The 23,373-nt window shown below is 36.6% G+C and overlaps 1 protein-coding gene and 1 non-coding gene across 4 annotated transcripts in view; one reads left to right on the top strand and one right to left on the bottom strand.

The window, feature by feature from the left end:
- rdo (reduced ocelli) overlaps positions 1–23,373 on the top strand; it is an 819,123-nt gene that overhangs the window by 178,750 nt on the left and 617,000 nt on the right. The gene's annotated exons all lie outside the window — the stretch shown is intronic.
- On the bottom strand, positions 15,491–15,564 carry TRNAR-UCU (transfer RNA arginine (anticodon UCU)). Its single transcript has one exon. It is a non-coding gene; the product is annotated as a tRNA-Arg (tRNA).

Genomic DNA, 23,373 nt, shown 5'->3' with positions numbered 1-23,373 from the left:
GCCTGATTCAATTTAAATACTTTACGGTAATAGCGAGATCAAAACTTGAATATGTATTTGTAGTTCGGAATTCTGTTACAAATCACAAGTGTAATTTATAAATTATACTACGAAAATCCGTATCGGTGTTTAGTTCAGATTTCTACCCATTGACTGCAAAAAAATTGTCATGGGCTCATGACAAAGCTGTACTATATTCAAATGTCATAGTTTATATTCCAGAGGATCCTGATACCTTGTTGTTATTCAAGGTCCTTATAGATGTTATAACCTGTGAATCTTTCGTAAATAAAATTAGCTATGAAAGCCGTGAGAAGCAGTAATATTTTCTGTCATCCGTTTCTGACGATTTTTAGTTGTTTATTTAACGACGCTGTATCAACTACTAGGGTATTTAGCGTCGATGAGATTTATGATAGCGAAATAGTATTTTGGCCAGATGAGGCCTAGAATTCGTCATTGGTTACCTGACATTTGTCTTACGATTGGAGAAAACCCAACTAGGTAATCAGACCAAACGGAAATCGAATCCGCGACCGAGCGCAATTTCGGATCGGAAGGCAAGGCAAGTGCTGACTGAGCTACGCCGATGGCCTGATGATTTTGCGATAATTATTTATCATCATAATGAACAACAAGATTAATAGGACCTATGTCTTATTAATTGTAAGACACAAATAGTCCACACCTGTGGAGTAACGGTTAGCGCGTCTAGCCGCGAAACCAGGTGGCCCGGGTTCGATTACCGGCCGGGACAAGTTACCTGGTTGAGGTTTTTCTGGGGTTTTCCCTCAACCCAATATGAGCAAATGCTGGGTAACTTTCGGTGTTGGACCCCGGACTCATTTCACCGGCATTATCACCTTCATCTCAGTCAGACGCTAAATAACCTTAGATGTTGATAAAGCGTCGTAAAATAACCTACTAAAATAAATAAAAGACACAAATACGATTTTGATCTGTTCATCTTGTTCTTAATGGTCTCCCCAAATCTCGTTAGTCTCTGAATCGATGCTGAAAGGCCAAGATGGGGAAACAATCTGAATCCATTCGGTAATATGTCCCCTCAGATGTAATCTGATATTTGTATATAAATATAATAAGCAATATTAATAACATCTAATTTCCCTTTAATATTTCTCTGTCTATTTAATCTTGTTAATCCCAATAAAGGTTTCGAGAATCTCATATGAACAGCTTCTAACTTTCATCTTTCTTATTTAAGACTCACTCTCACAACCATATAAAAGGGTAGATTTTGATACTACATTACGCATTCTCAATTTTATAGTCACTGTATAACAAAATTTCTTTTAATAACATTATTTAATATTAATGTGCTAGTTAACAGCGATTAGTCAGTAATAGGACAGGCCTAATAATAATAATAATAATAATAATAATAATAATAATAATAATAATACTTACAAATGGCTTTTAAGGAACTCGGAGGTTCAGTGCCGCCCTCACATAAGCTTGCCATTGGTCCCTACGCTATCCGAGATTAATCCACTCCCTATCATCTTACTTCATCTCCCTCAAATCCATGTTAATTTTATCCTCCCATCTATGTCTCGGCCTCCCCAAAGATCTTTTTTCCTCCGGCCTTCCAACTAACACTCTATATGTATTTCTGGATTTGCACATACGTGCTACATGCCCTGCCCATCTCAAACGTCTGGATTTAATGTTCATAATTATGTCACGTGAAGAATACAATGCGTGCAGTTCTGCGTTCTGTAATTTTCTCCATTGTAACTTCACCCCTCCTGCACCAAATATTTTCCTAAGAACCTTATTCTCAGACACCCTTAATCTCTTTTCCTCTCTCAAAGTGAGAGTGCAAGTTTCACAACCATACAGAACAACCGGTAATATAAGTGTTTTATAAATTCTGACATCAGATTTTTTGAAAACTAGATGACAAACGCTTTTCAACCGAATAGAACCGAATAGAGTGGCCCGTTCCTTTCCCCCTCCATTCCATACATCGCCGACTAGCTACATATTACACTAATCACAATTCAGGTGTATACAAACAATTGTTCTTCCTTTGACACATATCGTCAAATGAGATGTATAATTCGTTGCACGAATGATTGCCTATTTCGAGAGAGGCATTGGCGCTGCGTTATACGATACGATCCAGTGTCTATGCTTTAGTTCGCCTACTGGCCGCCGGCAATCATTCGTGCAACGAGTAATACTGCCTGATAGAAGATGTAGGAAATGTATCACAATCAAAACACGAATGAACATTAACATACAAAGGATGGAAACGAACTGAATCTGTAACTGCATTGCGTTGTATTACATTGCGAATGAATAACAGAGATTTTAGAAGGCTGAGGCCCTAAATCAAGTTAAACGAGAGTTCAGAACAGTCCAAGAGGCTATAATGCCAAGTACCACAACGACGTTTTCTTGTTCATTCACCGGGTGAATGTAGTTATACCAGAGAACACAACATTATAATATGCTTAACGAATAGATGTACTGTATAACAGAGTTTAGTCATAACAATTTCAGCGAAAATGAAAAGGAAACCGTTTATGAGATCTTGTTCCAACTCTGAGTATGAGTTACTTGCTACAGCATAATCAAGCCAAAATTATAATGAAGGACATTACACTACTGTACAGAAATTAACTCCCTAAAGACTGTGAAGAATTTTTAAAGATAAATGCTGTACAGGGTACAGGATTATACCACAATATACTGGGATATAACCATTTACGGTAACCGAAGTTAATTCTACTCGTACTAAACAAACATTTGCTGCTACAATGTGCAGCTTTCGACGAGGGGAAAAAAGACGATTATCTTTTAAACACACTCTGAGAGAACACAGTCGCTTTGCACTGAACAAATAGGCTTTTCAACTCATGAGCTGCAGATTAAAACGTCATCATAGCGGCTTCGCTTTATGCACAGATTCCACGGGTATACAGCAAATATTACTTTTAGTACTTCATTTTTGTAGTCCTATGCAATCAGTAGAGTAATCACGAAATTAAATTCTGTGTACGGATAACATTCTAATTTTAATGAAATTGGAATTAAAACTAATTTTGAGTTCCTCGCTTTACATTTGGAAATAATTTTCAATTAATATCAATCCTATTTTGGTGATGGAATATAACATAAGAATTTAAGCAGTACAACACATATGAGTTCAGTGCATCTAGATTGCGTAGTCGGAAGCCTGGATACAAGTTATACAGTTACTACGGACTTACAAGTGGACATCGTATACGGGAAAAACAATATTTTACTAAAACCAATGCCACCTTCTAGAGTTTGAAGAGTAGATTTCAACACCTGTGCTGTAGCTATAGATGGCCTGCCATTATTTTAAAACAAAAGTACCGCTATTTTAATGTTACGTTGATGTCATGTTATTGGTTATATTGCGTTCCATAATGTCTGGCAGGCGACGTAAACATTGTCTGCAGAGGAAGGAAAAAGAATAATAAATTGAAGAATACAGTGGAAGAACCTGATAAGTAACGTTTTACTCTATTTACAGAACAGAAAGTTAAAAGTTTCAAGATCTATTACAATGTATTGTCTTTGTTCCATAAAAGGTCTCCTTTTTCTATTAAAACTTCCTTTTACATTGCTATCCTCCTTTTGACTTCCTGGCAGCAGCTCATGTTACTACTTAAAGTACACCCCAAGTATTAGAAGCTGTCCGTTTGCTCTACTGCCTCATTTAGTATAACTTCAAGATAAACTACAATAATTGACACAGGGAAATCAAAAACTCCCTAATTCCAATAAACCAAATTTTACAGGAGAGAGAAAAACTTATCATCTGTATTACTAACTTTAAATATTATACATTTACCTATTAATATTGTGTAAAAATACATTCTTGATCAATTAAATACTTCAAAACCTAAATTTTTACATTATCTTACGCTACAATTTGAAATAGACACTGCTGGAGTTAGTGTTTTTTTTTTTTACTTTCATAGTGTATGAAATCAGTAAAGTGAATAAATATGAGCCGTATGAAGAAAAAAGATAAGTATATCATAATTCCCGTTTGAAACATTGGAATATACAGGGATTAACATTGCTACATTTTTTTAAATTTCAAATATATGAGACATAAAATCACAAATTACCATAAAGCACATCATAATACACAAATAAAAACCACAAACAATATTACAATGTTAACACAGTTGATTCATATTACAGATTCTGTTTTTTCTCTCACACTCACGTTCTTCCTGTGCATCTAGATGATTTTATTACTGTCCGCAAACAGAGTTTGGTAATACATCCTACCTTTCTGAGAAATAAACTGCATTAAATTTTGCAAGTTCTTTGCTTTCTTTTTTCAATGGCAATGCTGAATTATACTTTATTTATTGGGGATTGATTCTTCTGTATTGGGATTCTGGAAGTTAAATTGACTCCATATTGTGCCTTTCATAGTCTTACTTAGGCTACATGAATTTCATAGATATTTGTGCGATTCTGAATGTCGTATCACTTTACTCAGGTGGTTGAGCGATAGTGTTGCCACCGACCGGGATATTATTCTTGGAATGCAAAAACTCTCTTATTCCATGGAGTAAGTGGAGTTATGACTTACACGAATTTTAAAACAGCCCCCAGAATGCAGATGAATGCCGAAATTACGCATACGGGACAAACTAAAAAGCACCATCCAGTACATAACTCAATTTTGTAAAAAAATTGGAGTTAGTGGGTTTTTGATCTCCCTGTCTCAATTATAACGGAATCAATTTCAATTCTGGTAAGCAAATCCCGATATTTATGAATGTCTAATTTTGGCGTTCTTCACTCAGGAAGAAATGTTATCAAAACCAATTTACTGCATACGATGATAATTATATAGTTGTAGTGTTATACTTTGAAACGAAACACTCTCGGATTAACTACTACTCCTGTCTCTTGTTTGAATTATAGATGGAGTTTATTTACCCTAGTGAGCTTCTCGTACCTCTAGAGGGGCTTATTGGAACGACGGGCTATTTAGGAATTAATATTTAACTAGGGTTGGTTCCTGCTTGTCGCCATAGCACTAGCTACTGTTTGCACATATACAAACATAAGGCCTTTTGTAATGATTCCGATCATTTGTTCAACTATTTATTGACTTCCATAGCCCCATTCCACAACCAAACATTTAGCAATTGAGATCACGTCCCTTGATACGAAAAACCGCTTTTTTATATAAATAACGTTTTACTGGTAAATCCAATCCAGATCGCTATATCAAAGCTATTTGCTAATTTTCCAAGCGGTTTGATGTGCATTTATAGTTGAATAGTTTACTCATTTTCATTGCTTTTATTTCGTAATTAACTTTTATTGACATGAATGCAATGCGTGTGACGACAATAAAGTTCCACTGTACATATTCTGTTCATGTAACAAGCAAAATTATTGTGTATATTCCTTGCGGTCTCTTATATATACTGCAGTAAAATACATACAAACATAGTGTTCTGCCCATTTCACCGCAAACCCAGCATTCTCCAATCTTTCCTATTTTCTGTCTTCCTCTTAGTCTCTACATATGATCCACATATCTTAATGTCGTCTATCATCTGATACCTTCTTACGCCACAAACTCTTCTCCCGTTCACCATTCCTTCCAGTGCATCATTCAGTAGGCAGTTTCTTCTCAGCTAGTGACTCAGCCAATTCCTTTTTATCTCCCTGATCAGTTTCAGCATTATTTTTTTTTCACCCGTTCTTTCCAACACAGCTTCGTTTCTTATTCTGTTTGTCATTTCACGCGCTTCAGTCTTCTCTATATCCACATTTCAAGTGTAGGATACAATATCATATAAGAATAAGATAAAGATTTAAGTAAAAAATTGCATCGATACCAAGACATGTATGAAACAATAAGAAAATTCTTGAAGGAAAAACACGGAGAGGGATTCAGATAAAGTTCTATCACAGTCTAGTAGGCCTATATACAGTCACGAAGCTTAATATGTAGGAAATATGCATCCATAGATAGCTGCTAACCACTAGGATCGCTACTATCGCCTCATTACAGACAATGCGAAATAGTACCGACACAGTCTATTGTTCCTAGTACCCTCAACAACTCAACCTTCGTGACTGTATATACTAGACTGTGGTTCTATCATTGATGTAACTTATGGAACGGAAATATGGTCACGTAGAGATGAGAAAGACAAGAAATTCAAGCAGCAGAAATTAAATCTCTTGGAGCTGTGAAAAGATTAACTTTATTTACATAAAATTAAAAATGAATCTATAACAGAAGAATTGAAAATAGATAACGAGATAAACAAAATAATGAACAAAGGAAAAATATGAAGGAACATATTAACGGAATGGGAGAAGCAGATTACTACAAGAAATTATCAGATTTAAACCAAATGGTAAAAGAGCATTTGACCGATGTTTCCATAAGAAACCGGTACTGGTTGTAGGCTAAACCGTGAAAAAAGAAGAATAAGAAAATGGAGATAAACTAAAGTTAAAGTGACCTCAGTTATAGACCATGAAGTCACAATTGCAGCGGTACATTAAGGCTCTAATCAATGGCTGGGCACGTTACGTGATTCTGAAAAATGAGCGTTGTTTACTTCAAAGAGCAATTCTCCCGAGGTACAGTACTTGAATAAATTGAACTTTGAGAAGGGATAATTATGTTTAGGAAATAGTGTTGTCACTTCAGACCAATATACTGTAGTTTTGTTAATTCGGTCACAGAAAGTATTATGTTAGTCATACACAAAATGAAATTCACGACCGTAAAAAATGCTGTTTGAAATCAGCATCATATAGTAGCAAAATTTGATTTGTTATATTGAATTATTTCAATGTTACGATTTCTTGTTTGTTAAAATGTGTATATGATAACGTTATGCAATTTGCGTTCTTCTGTTTTGTGTATTTCTGGAAAAATATAATTTCAATTAATGCTCCTTCACAAATGTTGTAACTAAAACCTTGTGCATCCCTCGTGTTTATCGCACGGCTCGTCCTCCCCCATAGGTTACCTGCACTTTGTTTACGTTTTCACAGTGCCCAAACGAGACGCTCTACTGCAGCGGTGACCAGAACTCGAATGGCAGTGATTACACGCGAAAGACAGTCTAAGAGGTAAGGAGAGGGGGAGAGGTACAGGGCGTGAAAACTCCAACCAGTGGTGGTTCGTGCACTAACATTGATTTCTTCATCAACCCCGCGAATAAAAATAGCAAGCTTTGCTGTCTCAGTAATGTCATTACTAGACTTCGTTGAATTGCCACACGCAGCATGCTATCAGGTTGCCGATGTACGGTAGTATAGAAGAGGTGAGCGACCGCCCGGTCTCGTAGTATAAGCAGTTCATGTTAAGAGTTGTGACCAGTCCAAATAGATAGAGCAGCTACAGCTAATGTATACCTCTGTAAGCACTTGTTTTTCTATTACTGTGGTTGGAATAGTCAAAGCTTAACATATCGACCCTCACAAGTATTAATATTGTAACTCACTTTCTTCCATTTTTTCAGGAGAAGCAAATGAAGTTTTAAAATGATCGTGTAAATCAGTGTATACAGATAGTAACAATAAGAGTTTACATACGATTGGGAAGGTTTAGAGAGCTACAGTGATAGTACTGGAAGAAAACGAAGCAATTTAAGACCATATTAACTAGCATAACTCAAAACCATAAAAAAATTGAGTTACAATGTTAGTATTTGGGACGGTCGATATGTTCAGTGCAGACAAGAATTCAATCAAACATACTACAATAAAAGTGTTGCTGTTCCAAATAATTGCCCCTGGAATACTCTTACCCCTTAGCCAGTTTTGACCCGTTGGAAAACGTGGTTGGATGCTGTTAATTATTATGCAGAACATTACGGCAAAATAATGGAGGTAATTGATGCATTGGATAGCACAGACAGTTCCGCTGTTGCAGCTGTAAAATCATTGCCTTCTGAATAGCTATTGGAAGATATTCTGTTCATTGATTCTAATTTTAAAATCGTGTCCAAAAGCATCACCCTGTTAGAATCGTCTAAACTATAATTCTCAGAAGCCCTTAATATAGTGTGTAAAGTATCACAAACCGTTATCCAAAATAACAATTCACAAATTTCATGAAAAATGAAATGTAAGTTGAGAAACATTATTGCTAAAAATTCTGCCTATTCACAACTTCGTATTATAAACACTATCAGGTCACGACAAGACGTCTGAAGTTGGTGTACTCAAAAATAGCGACTTTCCGTTCTGCAAATATGTATGTATTGCATCGTGTAATATTGAACGTACATTTTCCCAATATAATAACTGTTTGAGCGATCATCGGAGGAGGTTCACTTTGCAGTCGCTCAAAATGTACGTTAACTCTTCACTGCAATGCACATATTCAAGGAGGATGTAAGTATATTACATTAAATTTTAAGAGTTAATATATCTCATTACAAAATAATTGTGTATTTACATGTTTAGACATTACCCACTTCAATGGTCATTCATTATATTTCTTGAATGCAGGATACAGGTTTTATTGTAACCGCAGTATACTGCTCAGTGTTTACATCAGAGGCATACTCCATACGTTACACGGCCCCTTCTCCTACAGTCTATACCGCGTGTGTAGTAAACCTTACGATTCTCGTGGCAATTTCACGAAGTCTAGTCATTACTGTCATCAAGAACCAATAAAAAAAAATATATACAATTTTTTTTTTTTTTTTTTTTTATTTCTCAATGAACACAATCAGAAATTTCCTGAATTCTCTTCGGGATATTTAGCCGAGAAATTCGCAGTTTTTTCAAAATTGATGAACAACTTTCTATGGACAAATTATTTCAGCCACCTTGATCATTACGCTTTTATAAAACTCTCCTTCGTTGGAAGGCTTAAGAGAACGAGCTATTTCGTTCGCCACTAGATAGCTGGCTTCCTTACATTCATTTATGTCATCTTTCTCTTCATGACGATGATTTAAGGCTGATGTCAGTTCTTGGAGTGTAATAGGTCACTGCATTACTACACTAGCATGTAATATTCAGTCAATTTCTCTATACTATTATTATTATTATTATTATTATTATTATTATTATTATTATTATTATTATTATTAAATCAGTAACTAGTAAATAACTGATAATAGTAATCAAAAGGTTAAAAAAAGGAATTAAAATAGAGATATAGCGTAATAAATATTTTATCATTCAAGGGAAGATGTAGGCCTATATATTGAGGTACGTATATAAGCATTATGGTATCACTTGCTGATAAATAGTAATAATAATAATAATAATAATAATAATAATAATAATAATAATAATAATAATAATACCTGTTATGCCTGTGTATTCAACGTAATGCTCTGTAATGTCGCTTCTAAGTACTACTACTAACTGAACCGTTGAGCAAAGCAACATATTACATTTTCTTCGACAGAACAGCGAATAAATTCCTCTTCCCATTCTGTACGAAATCTTCTGATCCTGCTCGTAGAGACAGAGGATTTGTAGAGCGAAATGATACCGCCACTGCTTGCCTTCAGTACGTGAATGAAACACACAGCAATGTACAGGAAACTCCTCGTACCCGTTTGAATATCTGTGATTACACGATGTAATCACGACACCCGCTTTGGTCACCGCTGCTCCACTGTAACATGAAATATGACTATGAGACTAATTTAAGGAAATACTGTTCGAGTTCCAGTGATATATTTCTCTCACCTAGCCTACATTAGAAGTAGAGTAAAATATCCTCTTAAATTCAGACGCATTTTTTCAGCTGGCCCATACTCCAGCCGCAAGAAGACGAGAGCGTTGAATAGAATCGCACCCCATAATTTATAGGTCGGGCTGCGGGATTCCTTCTGTAAGCCGTGCGGCGCGAAGCTACTCCATGGCTGCCTTCAACCGGGGCTTATCCTTTCTCAGCGTCTCAACTTTCACAAGGTGCCGTTTCTGTTGGTTCTGTAATTTCATCCCTAAACTTTAATACTTTACCTATTCAACCCCAAAAAAGTCAAAGTCAAATGGGCGCTAGACCGTACGAGTTGCTATGGATCAAGTGATGCGAGCGGGAGGCAGATGCGATGCTTGTAAACAGACGACAGCGTCTGTTCTGGAGCAAGCAAACACCGTGACACTTGTAAGGATGGGTTTGAGGGGTGGAGTGAAGAGGGATTTATCCCGTCTGTTTTATAAGTGGCGCCCGTATTTCATCTTCACAGAAAGTCACAAAGGGGGAAAGATATTTCTCAAGTGGAGAAAGTTTTATTTTCTTTTTGAAAAGTTTAAAATTAAAATCCTCAAGGAACAGAGAGAGACAAAGATGTTGCGTTTTTATCAGCATTTATTTGTTCAAAGTAAGACAAAAGAAGGGGTTTTCTTTGCAAATGTTACACTACCATAAGTTAAACACCTTCTTCTGCACTGCACAGTCTTTAAACTAATAGCTGATTCATGGCTTTCGAGGCCAGCATCGCATTCAATACCACCCCTACCATCAGCGTTGCAGAGTCTTTCTAACATCATTGCATTTCTCTTCATTGCATTGGGGCGGTGAAAAATCCTTAAGGATTTGCATTCATTCATAACTGTAAATATTTTTTAAATGTTGCTTGTGCTTAGTAGTAAAATGTATTTGTAATTCATAGTTAAGCAGTTTTTTATCACTTATCATCATCATCATCATCATCATCATCATCATCATCATCAGCCACAAGGTATCACTTTGCCTGTCCCGTCATTAGGGGATATGTATGTATGTATGTATGTATGTATGTATGTATGTATGTATGTATGTATGTATGTATGTATGTATTTATTTATTTATTAACATTACAATTGGGTATACACCCGGTGGCAGTGGTATATAATATGCAATAATACCATTACAATAAATACAGCAATAAAAAATAAAATAAACGTAAATTTACTTTTAACTATAAATAAATAGAAGCAATAAACCTAGGACTATAAATAAAAACTATGCTATAATAACGCCTATAATAAGCAAAAGTAAACCTAACCTATTTCACCCAACTATTACCAATTTAAGTAATTACATATCACCTTAATTAATTACGTATCAACTTAATTACATATCATCTTAATTAATTACATAATGTGACAGCGACGTGAGAATCGAACTCACGACCAGCGTCCCGCAAGAAAGCAGATCGCACAGGCTCCACGGAACATTGAGTGACGTCGCGCGGTGGAGAGAAGAGAGAGGGTGTATTACGTCACGCGACGAGGGGAAAGGGAAAGGCCCACGCGACGAGGGGAGAGTGCACGCGCAACTGCTGCATGCGGAGTAAGGGGGAATGGACCTTCTCGACCCTTCCAGAAAATGCGTCGATGTAGAGATATTGAGACAATTCTATACACACCTGTAGAAGGTTCTCGCAACTATGATTTTGCTATAAAAGAGCAGGCGCCAGCGAACTAGACAGAGTTTTCAGTTATTCCGTCAGTGAGTAAGCCAGAGCAAGCAAGCCAGAGTTCGACTCGAGTGTGCGTCCGCATCTGCGTCAGCATCCGAAGGCCTGAGTTCGAGTGCAGTGGACCGCAGTTGGAGGGACCTGAGTTCGAGTGCAGTGGACCGCAGTTGGAGGGACCCGAGTTCGAGTACAGTGAACTGTCTCTGAAGGTCTGTGGTTCGAGATACTGTGAACTCGAGTGACTGAGATAGAAGAACTGTGAACTGAGAACTGGTAGTTCTGATTTGTAAATAGTGCTTTGTAAATATTAGTTAAGATTAACAGTTCATTGTTGCGCGTAATAGTCCAAGCAAACTGTCATTGTCATCGGTGGAGTGCTATAACGAATACTGTGTTGAGTGAAGATCCAATTGTTGCCGAGAGCGTTTAAGGCGAATTGTAGAAAGGAATTATTGTTGTGAGGAATAAATTACATTGTTGTAACTAATAAAATTCACAATATCAACTTAATTAATTACATGATACAATTTAGTTAATTACACTGCACCTTCAAATTACATTGTCAGTCTAATCTTTTCAACCTTTCCTTAAATGTATTGATTTTGAGAGGACCACCCTGAAAGATTGCAGCAGATAAGCTGTTCCAGTCTACTATTGTCCGGTTAACAAAGGAAAATTTTGCCACGTCCGTTCTTTGTTTTCTACATTTAAACTTCCTAATATGATCAGGCCTGCCTAAGTCGATCAGCCCTACCTAAGTGATCACCCTGCCTATAATATATTTATTTTTAAAGTTGCCAGGATGTGAAATAAACAGACAGAATAAGAAACGAAGCTATGTTGGAAAGAGTGCGTGAGAAAGAATGATGCTGAAACTGATCAGGAAAGGAAAAGGAATTGGCCGGATCACTGGTTGAGAAGAAACTGCATACTGAAAAATACAGTGGAAGAAGTGATGAACGAAATAAGAGTTCAGAGCAGAAGAAGATATCAGATGATAGACGACATTAAAATATATAGATTATATGCGGAGACTAAGAGGAAGGCATAAAATAGGAAGGAGTGGAAAATGCTGGGTTTATATATATATATATATATATATATATATATATATATATATATGTTGAACCGTAGGTAATATAATTAATTTCAGGGAGTTATATTTTTAGGTACTTCAAAGAAAACATTTAATAAAATTCTGGCTCATTTTTTGCTTCCTTTTCGAGTTAAATTATGTTTTATATGAAAATTTTCATAACTTGTTTTGGAAAAACATTGATTGAATTAAAATATACTTTGTCAATTTAAGAGAGTGTATTATGATAATAACTGATTGAAAGAATTTTAGTTTTGTGCTTTAGATGTACAGAAATTTGATCCGAACAAATGTAACATTGTAAAATTTCTTTCCAGGACGAAAAGTTACATTTGTTCGGATCAAACTTCTGCACATTTAAAGGACAATATTAAAATTCTTTCAATCACCTATTATCATATTCATAACATAGTGGTCTCTTAAATTGACTGAGCATATTGGGAATTAAATCAAGGCTTTCTCAAAACGTGCCATGAAATGTTTCAGGTAAAACCATTTTTATCTCGAAAAGGAATCAAAAACGAGCAAAACTGTGTTAAACTCTTTGTTTGAAATACCTCAAAGAATAACCTTTCAAAGTAATGACATTACTTACGGTTCAGTCTTATATACTGAAACCGGCAAGCTGGACATAATGAAATTAGAAACTATGCAAATTTATATTTCAGGTAAAGCTCCCTGTGAAGCAGACTGGAATAATTTCAAGGGAAAAATTAGAAACTATTAAGTCCAAAACTGAAAGGAATGCGTAGTGAAGAGGGATTGAAACTAGGATGCGGACATAAAAATTTTTATGAAACAGGCAGTCGTGGCTATTCCTTAGTGATGTAATTATTGTGTAGAAGACCTTTTAAAACCGTGGTAAGCTTAACTGCTGTAGACTATGTACGATATCCGTCTGTGTCCAGGTATATACGGTTTGAATTCTTGGTTGTGGTCACAAACTTTCAACGTTTCAAAACTGTCTGAAGTTCCGAGCCCATTCCAGTGGGAAAGCTACCTCGTCCGACAGATTAGTCGAGCGAAGGTCGTAAAATATTTCCAGTACAAACTATCATCAATATTCTCGGTCAGACCATGAACGCGAATTGAAACTCCATGTCGGCAGTACCATAAAAAGGAGAATATTACAGGCTGCAGCAAATATACTATTTCAGGAAAAGATATTAACTTGCATTACGACCCATGAAATAGTTATTTCCGTAGCCTAAGAATTTACTAGTAAAGTTATACAGAAGCTTATTTCAGAACTTGGAAGTTGCAACCGTATGAAAAAAAAATTGGTTCCACTTGCTTTGCAGTTTTATATATTTTTTTCCTATTGTACAGGACGTGTTTGGTATTCACTGTACAGAATTCCAAACGATGCAATGCGAACAGGTGGTGTTCATGGTATTCCAAGCGTTCAGTTCCTGTTAAATCACATCCTATCCCACTGTTCTGACTCAATGATGCTTACAACAAACGTAAAACCACATTGCACGCGTACTGTTCGTGTTTCGAGCTATTTTTATGCTGCTCCATTGTACCTTGTTTGCCAAAATTTTCATTTCAAAACGCGTGTTGTTAACCTTTACCTCTCATACGCAAGACGCTATTATATTTTCAAATAAAATAGCTCTTTAAAATTAGGCTACCCGAAAGTAGGTCTAGAGTTGTCTAGAACGAAGCTACTAATATAAACAGATTATATTATCTCCTTCCTCCACTGCAGCTCACGTGGTAACATATCCGGTTTTTGCCATTTATAGTTACATTTTACATCTTTTGGTTATGATATCTATATTTATCTACTTTTTCATTTTTTATTTTGTATTTTTCATTTATATCTATATCTGTGTCTTTTTTTAACCTATGTATTTGTCTGTTTTTTTTTATATTTCATTTGTAAATTACACTTGTATCTTGCATTTGTATCTGTTTTTATCTCTTTTTCATGTTATCTCGAATTTTATGTTTTAAGCAAATATTTGTACTGTCAATTGTAATTGGGGTTTTGCCTTGTTATAGACATAAATAAATAGACAGGCAGGCAGGCAGGCAGGCAGGCAGGCAGGCAGGCAGGCAGGCAGGCAGGCAGGCAGGCAGGCAGACAGGCAGACAGACAGACAGACAGACAGACAGACAGACAGACAGACAGACAGACAGACAGACAGACAGACAGACAGACAGACAGACAGACAGACAGACAGACAGACAGACAGACAGACAGACAGACAGACAGATAGATAGATAGATAGATAGATAGATAGATAGATAGATAGATAGATAGATAGATAGATAGATAGATAGATAGATAGATATTGGACGTCCGAGTACCATATGGCTGAATAATAGGCTATTGAACAAGATATTAAAATGCTGGGAGTACTGGGTTGGAAAAGAAGGGCGGAAGATAGGAACGAATTGAGGCACATTATAAGGACGGTCAAGAATTCAATAGTTTTAATAACAAAAATTAATGATGAGCTGTAATTTTTGTGGTTATTGAAGTTCATTAGTGTTCTATAAAATGGATGTAAGATATTGCAATTTTTGGTGAAAAAAAAAATGGTTTATTTAACGACGCTCGCAACTGCAGAGGTAATATCAGTGTCGCCGGTGTGCCGGAATTTTGTCCCGCAGGAGTTCTTCTACATACTAGTAAATCTACTGACATGAGTCTGTCGCATTTAAACACACTTGTCCACACCTGTGGAGTAACGGTCAGCGCGTCTGGCCGCGAAACCAGGTGGCCCGGGTTCGAATCCCGGTCGGGGCAAGTTATCTGGTTGAGGTTTTTTCCGGGGTTTTCCCTCAACCCAATACGAGCAAATGCTGAGTAACTTTCGGTGCTGGACCCCGGACTCATTTCACCGGCATTATCACCTTCATATCATTCAGACGCTAAATAACCTAGATGTTGATACAGCGTCGTAAAATAACCCAAGAAAATTTAAACACACTTAAATGCCATCGACCGGGGCAGGGATCGAACCCGCAACCTCGAGCACAGAAGGCTAGCGCTATACCGACTACGCTACCCAGGCCGACTTTGGTGAAATATAACTGCGTTAATCTGAAAGTCGCTATCAGAAATGAATGTAATATATGTAAAGAATGGACGAAGGAAGATTGGACATTTTTTTACTTGTACATCATCAGTAAAGGTAGGAATTTATACCACAACATGATGATATTAGGTTAGTTGTGCTTAGACTATCGTTACGTCATGAATGACGTGAAGCCTGAGGTATGGCCAGGTTACAATTGTAATGTGTTGTGTATCGCAGCAATTGAGTAGGGTTCAGCGTTTTGCTCCGGCAATTGGTTTGTTTACATTACACAGCGATTCGTTGATAGGTTAATCACATAAAGCTACAATCTCACCCTCCTTATACCACGGCAGAGTTCCTTAATATGCATCTGCATATGTATATGCTCACTCTCTCTTTCAAAAACGAACACTCTATGCCTATGCAAATCTGGATTTCATATACGTAGTAGCTTCCTGTGAAACAGACTTGAATAATTTCAAGGGAAAAATTGTTCCGGAGCCGGGTATCGATCCCGGGACCCTTCGCTTAGTGCACAAATGCTCTACCGTCTGAGCTACCCAGGAGCCATACACAACACCGACACCGTGGATGTAAAGCGAAAAGTTGGACGGTGTCGTGTATGGTTCCTGGGTAGCTCAGTCGGTAGAGCATTCGTGCGCTAAGCGAAGGATCTCGGGATCGATACCCGCCCTCGGAACAATTTTTACTTTGAAATTATTCAACTCTATGCATACCTAACCTTGAAGTCTCTGTGGGTAAATTCCTATCTTTAACCATAAGTCTCCTATCGATATGATTGCGGTTACTGTATTTGTAGAAGAACACGTGAATGGATTTATTGAAGAATTTGTAATCTTCTTTTTATGATACTATATTAAGAGATACAAACTCATTCCCAAAATGTGTTAACACTCATTGATTAATAATTTATTATGTGTTCGGCAGAAATGTGTAGTCACGAGACTGGAATCAATGTGGCGTGTTAAAGTTTATGACAGCGTAATTTTTGTGTGTCAAAATTTCACATGGGCTGAATATTACGTCACTACCACATCAAACTTCCTGTAGAGTTGGAGTGATGACTATCGTCACACATTAATGCATTGACAGATGAATTTTTCGGCAATACATTTATGTTAACATCTTACTTTCACGTCAAATACAGGGCAGATGTTATTCATGTTAACAATACAAAACTGCCATTTGAATGGATAAAATTTGTAATTAGATTCATGATATCATGTCTGTTGGACATGTGGTATGTGCTTCCTCTCAACATCGCCCATTATGGATATGTTTTTGTCTCTTCGACCTAATAATTTATTAATTTTATTACTTCATATACGTACAGTGTATCAGTGTGAGATAATATGAAATGTTCGCTTCATCAACACCCTTCGCCACGTCCAAATTATTTCAGACCTAATGTAGTGGAAATACTATGAATATCACGATTACCGCAGTTATTGTAACAACCCAAAAATTCATGTAATCCGAATGCAAATTACACCAATAACAAATGTAACAATTTGTACAGGCAAGCATTAACATAACTGCATGTAGTTCTCGGCTTTACGTGGTTATATCATCAGTTATCACATTACAAATGCTAATGAACATTGTACAGTATCACAGAGTGGTCAGTTTTACTTACAATGATGATTATATCGGAATCCCACAAAACACAAACTACAAGTTTTGAGATGAAGTAATAAATAACACGTTGAAATATACTCTGCCTTTAAAAATCTTGCCTCTATTAAGAAGATACTGAGTCCTCTAACAGCATATGATGTACGTGTTTCTGTGATTTATATTCAGTATGTCTGTCATTTCGTAATTAAGTTCATAAATAAATTAATATCGGTACATAAGTAGAAGAAACAACAATAGAGCATAAAGTTCCCCGAATGTCTAGACCAGACCTGCAGAACTCGTAAGTAGGGGAAATATGACGTCAGCCTCACTCCACTTCTATTGGAGGTGATAAACTTCTGCGTAGAGTTGCTGACATTCTTAGCGTGTGGTAGGTCAGTGGCGGCACTGTAATTTTCAAAAAGAATTGTAATTTGTTTTACTTGATTACTTAACGACGATGTATTGGTGATAGCGAGATGATATTTGGGGAGATGAATCGAAGATTCACCATAGATTACCCGACATTTGCTTTATGGTTGGGGAAAACCCTGGAAAAAACCCAACCAGGTAATCAGCCCAAGCGGGAATCGAACCCGCGCCCGAACGCAACTCCGGATTGGCAGCCAGCGCCTTAGCAGACTGAGCTACGTCGGTGGCTAAGAATTGTAATAAAGTCATTGTATTTATAATCTGTTATGACGTTTCAAAGTTTACGATTATGCTAGATTTCCTGTCGGTAGTTCCTTTGAAATTTCTTTGCACCTAGCCTGCTTTAGATTTTCCAAAACTTTCTTCCTATTATCACCTACGAAAACATAAATTTGTAACATTTAAGTAACGAACCTTGAAAGTTCATTTCAATACAAAATGAACACAACGAGTGACGTCCTTAATTTAACAGTATATAAATAAATAATCAATATACAGTTTGTAATAATGAACTTAAGTTTGTCTATTCCACAATTCTTAATATGGGCTTTGTTGAAATGTCGCTTAATATTGAAATGACGAGTAGAAATGAATTGGATGTGACACAGTAAATAAGCAATTCTTTCGTCTTCTGCAACAACAAAATAATCATATTTCCATTTCCTTTGGAAGTAGTATTTCTTCACGGGTTTAGATTTTTCCATGTTCCAGTTCTCTTCATACTGCAGTACGCGTATTGTGTACCTGCCGCCGCTAGGATGAATGTTGATATAGCTGAGCGCAACTAGAACGCTATGACTACACTAGTAGATTTTTATTTTAGTAGATTATTTTACGACGTTTATCAACAGCTTAGGTTATTTAGCGTCTGAATGAGATGAAGTGATAATGCAAGTGAAATGAGTCCGGGATCCAGCACCGAAAGTTACCCAGCATTTGCTCACATTGGGTTGAGGGAAAACCCCGGAAAAAACCTCAACCAGGCAACTTGCCCCGACTGGGAATCGAACCCGGGCCACCATACTGGTATAAAAGGTGGGTGCGGTAGAAGAGGTACGAAGGCAGTCGCTCTGAGGAGCTACAGTTCTGCAGGTCTGGTCTAGACCGTGGACATTTAATGATTCAGACCAGAGCACAAATCCGAGAAGTAATTACATTCTGTAGGCCTATCACATTTCCAAGAAGACAAACACCACGAAAATCGTTACGGGGATAGTTCGACAGGCAGATAATTAGGGGAATTTCCGAAATTTCTGTCAAGCAAACAATTTTCGGGGCACCAAGTTTGAGTCTTGAGTTAGCGCCGCAATATATTTGCGCCACAAAGTCATATATAAATTCAAGAACATTTTTTTAGGTTGATACCACGTTACGATGTTAGGGCACAATCATCCGTCCCGTTGAGTGACGATTGCGCGTAAATGACGACTGTGAATAAAATATAGACACAACTGCGCACTAGAATTATTAGAAAATACACAACGATTGCGCAGCCTATTAACGTTACCCAGGATACACCACTAGGAGGTTGGTGAGTCGTCCCCCAGAAATCTTGTCGTATTACTTTACGTTGTAGCTAATAAATAACTATTATCAAATTTAGCTTTTAAATACAAAAGCTTTGAGTTAATGTCCTTGTTTGAAAACGGTAACCAACCATTTTAAGATCATTCATAAGATCGATTTTGTTCCTTTTGTAGTCACCATATGTTGTGTTTAAAAATGTATCAGGAATAACTCGTCGACTATTAACCTGATTTATTTTTATTGACAGTATTTTTAAATTACCGTACTTTCTGCCTGAATATTTTGCAGCACATGTATCACAAGGTGTATGTTGAGGTGGCAGCTGTAGAACTGTGCGCTGTATTCACGATAGAAACTCTCTGGCCCCATAGTAGTACGTGGCTGTGACGTAGGTTTGTAATGTCTTGGTTGCCTCTCTCATGTTCGAATATTGGAGACACTAGTAGCAATCTCGAAATCCGCTACATAGGAATCGTGCACTAGCAGAAAGAGAGGTACTATGCCCATGTCACCAGATTTCGTGCGCGATCTCTATCAACTTCACAAAAAAGCCCAATGTATTTACCTGAATGTCGTTGGCGCAAACCCATTCCCCTAAAATATAACCATACTCCCCAATTGCAAACAAACAATAAATTTGGCGCAAGCGCATTGTACTCGCAATTATTGTAGAATGCAAAGGAAGAAAGAATAATATATTGTATATAGACTAGGATTGTATAACGGTATTTGATGAGGAAGAATATCCTTGTTAGTGTATTATATGTTTTGGAAATAACAATAATAATTCCGAATAATTTCGAGGGAAAAATTGTTCCGGGGCCGGGTATCGAACCCGGGACCTTTGGTTAAACGTACCAACGCTCTCCCACTGAGCTACCCGGGAACTTACCCGACACCGATCCAATTTTTCCCTCTATATCCACAGACCTCAAAGTGCGATGACAACCGTCAAGCAACCAACATTTGAGTGCACACTAACTCTGTGTGACTTTAAATTGTGGTTTTCTGTTACGTACAGTGACGTGTATTATGCAAATTAAGCTTTCTGGAATAACTCCTTGTAAAGTTAATTTGAATAATTTCGAGGCAAAAATTGTTCAAATTAACTTTACAGGGAGTTATTCCTGAAAGCTTAATTTGAATAATAATTCCGTTATACGCCTTTCATACTCGTGGGTTTTAGTTCGAACTTAGGTTTAAGATACAAATTAGATTTACTTTAAATGTTATTTTAAGTGATCGTGCTTAATTTAATTTAGGATGTTCCTTGTTATTATTATTATTATTATTATTATTATTATTATTATTATTATTATAAATTATTGTTAGTATTAATTATTAGTATTATTAATTGTATGTTTTATTAATTGTGTTTATTATTGTCATTATTGAGTGTAATTAGTTACCACTGCCACCGGGTATATACCCATTGTAGTGTGAATAAATACATACATACATACATACATACATACATACATACATACATACATACATACATACATACATACATACATACATACATACATACATACATACATACATACATACATACATACATACATACATACATAATTTAAAATTATCTTGCAATAGTCTTTAGAATTATCATAACACCTCTAATATCGTAACGAATTACACTTTCAATTTGTAATGTAGTCAATATTCGAAGAAGCCTCAAAACTAGTCTCTCTGTTTCTTAGGAGGTCTTCAACTATCTACGTTCGAGTTCCATATGTCTGCAAGGACACATATCCAGACGAACATACGAGCCAGAAATGACCGCCATTAATTTATTTGGCTCGAGTCCTTTTATATGAGGGACGGGAATATTTTATATGTTATATATCTGCGACACGTGAATCCCAACATTTCTTCTCTTCCGGAAAATGTAATGTCAAACATTTATATCTCCTTTACAAATGCATCATTCTTGACTGGATTTTAACTCTATATACTTGGATCAGCACATGAAAACAGGACATCATATCTTTCCATTCCATTCCATCCCTCCTCCTGTTCAACTTTCTCTTCCCCTTCCCATTCAACTTTTTCTCCCTCTTTCTCCATATAAATTCTTTATTCCTCTTCATCCTGCTGGAATTCTGCGTCTCCTGATTTTCCTCATTCTTCGTCTTTCTTCACTCCTTTCCATTTCATTCCTAGTCTTCTTCCATTAATTATATCTTTAAGTATGTTCTGATCAATCCACTTTTCTCCTCATTTTCCTTCAAAGATCATTAAATACTTGTAGTTTGACAATAAACTGATTTCTATTGCTGATTCATTTTACATTTTGTTTCATTTTGTACTCCTGATTTTAGTTGTCTACTATGGCTGAAATGGTGTCGTTTCTAGTTACAATTCCAGCGAAGCCGAGTTCTTTTCGCAGAAAGGAAGTGCGTATATATCTCTATACTGGGTGGTTCATAAGCAGAGATCGGATTTTTTATTTGTATTTTACTGTTCACTTAAACACTTATTATCAAAATATAAAATCTTAAATTGTTACAATATTAAGAAAAGGTATTATACATTACCGACTGACGGTACCGTTTCGACACCGGTGTAGTGTCATCATCAATGTCTCTCGAACTTCTGCCGCTGCGGTTATTTTTTTCTGGCAATAAAAGTGACATTGAGTACACCCGAGTGGATATGATGTATGTTAGAGCCCTTTTGAGGCCTTATTCACAACACACTGAAATATAACAAAGGAATGCTGCGTCACTAACACTGGAGAATGCATATAGTAAAGCGCGCTTTCTATTTGTAACTAATTGTCCAGACCGTTATATTTAACTTGCGTTTGAAACTGGAGCACTATCAACTAAAACCACCCCACAGGTCTACGTCATAGAAACCATCCAGCTATAATGAATGACTCGAGCTTATCAGTTAAACATCGAACGCAAAATTCATACCACTCGCTACTATTGGCAACTATTTGATGGTTTGGAATATTAACATTCAGTAGGTGCAGTAGTGGCAAAAAAAACCGGACCGACCCTTGTAGCTGATTTCAGAGCCTTGTTCCCTTCAGAGCACGATAGACTTGTAACTAAGACTTTCGTGGATCGAATCCTGCCTGGGAAGGAAACTTTTTTTTGTTCCTTATTCAAATGTATTCCCAATACTTTTCGATTGCAGCGATATTTTACCACTTAATTAACTTATTATTCCCAGAACATGAATTTTACCAGCAATCGAAAAGTATTGGGAATAAACTTGAATAAGGAACAAAAAAAGTTTCCTTCCCAGGCAGGATTCGAACCACGAAAGTCTTAGTTACCAGTATATCGTGCTCTGGAGTGAACAAGGCTCTGAAATCAGCTACAAGGGTCAGTCCGGTTTTTTCTTTCCACTACTGTACACAAAAATCCGGTCTCTAAGTGAGAACAATCAGCAATCTGAAAAGATTGTGACTATCTGGGAAGGAAGCTGCGAGATACAACTTGACGTAATCTTGACGTACGGCACACGTATAAAATGACATTAGAAAATTCATACAAAATTAGGGGCTCAGAAGCAAATGGATACAAGTGACATTTATAAGAACATGCGTTAGGTGCATCTAGGGCAAGCTAAAGCATTTAAAAATTTTAGTGGCAAAATGATACATCTTTTAACGACACCACACACTAAAATTGAAATAAAAAATTTCACATAATTTACGAAATCTTAAGTACTTTCAACCACATTTTCTCACAAATAACTTAAGTGCACTTATACCCCTTTGCTTCTGACCTCCAATTAAAACATACTGTATGCTTATACATCCTTTGTATTCTGATAGTGCAATATTGATCTAAGCTTAAGCGGTAGCGTTGCTGACCATATGACCAAGGATAACTGCCAGAAGTGCGTAATTTTAGTAATTTGGATAGACTGGTCGAAAAGGTACACTTTCATTTCATTCAGACTCTAGCAGTTGACAAAGCGTCGTAAAATAACCGATTAAAAAAAAAGATCTCAATAGCGTACTATGCTACTGTAGCTAGCAATCGGCATCGATATATTGCGTGCGGTAATCTTAGTTTTTAGACACCCAGTTCTACATGTACGGAATCTCGGGCAACAGCTGCTAGGGTCGGAGGCAAGCAAACATATGCAACATGTTATACCGATTTGAGAGACAGCCCTGGTAAATAATTACTGCATATATGTGTTCGTTGCAATAACAAAACGCAGATGGGACAACTTTGCC

This window comes from Periplaneta americana, chromosome 12, assembly GCF_040183065.1.
Source record: "Periplaneta americana isolate PAMFEO1 chromosome 12, P.americana_PAMFEO1_priV1, whole genome shotgun sequence".
NCBI lineage: Eukaryota > Metazoa > Arthropoda > Insecta > Blattodea > Blattidae > Periplaneta > Periplaneta americana.
This window is presented reverse-complemented; position numbering and strand designations above follow the sequence as displayed.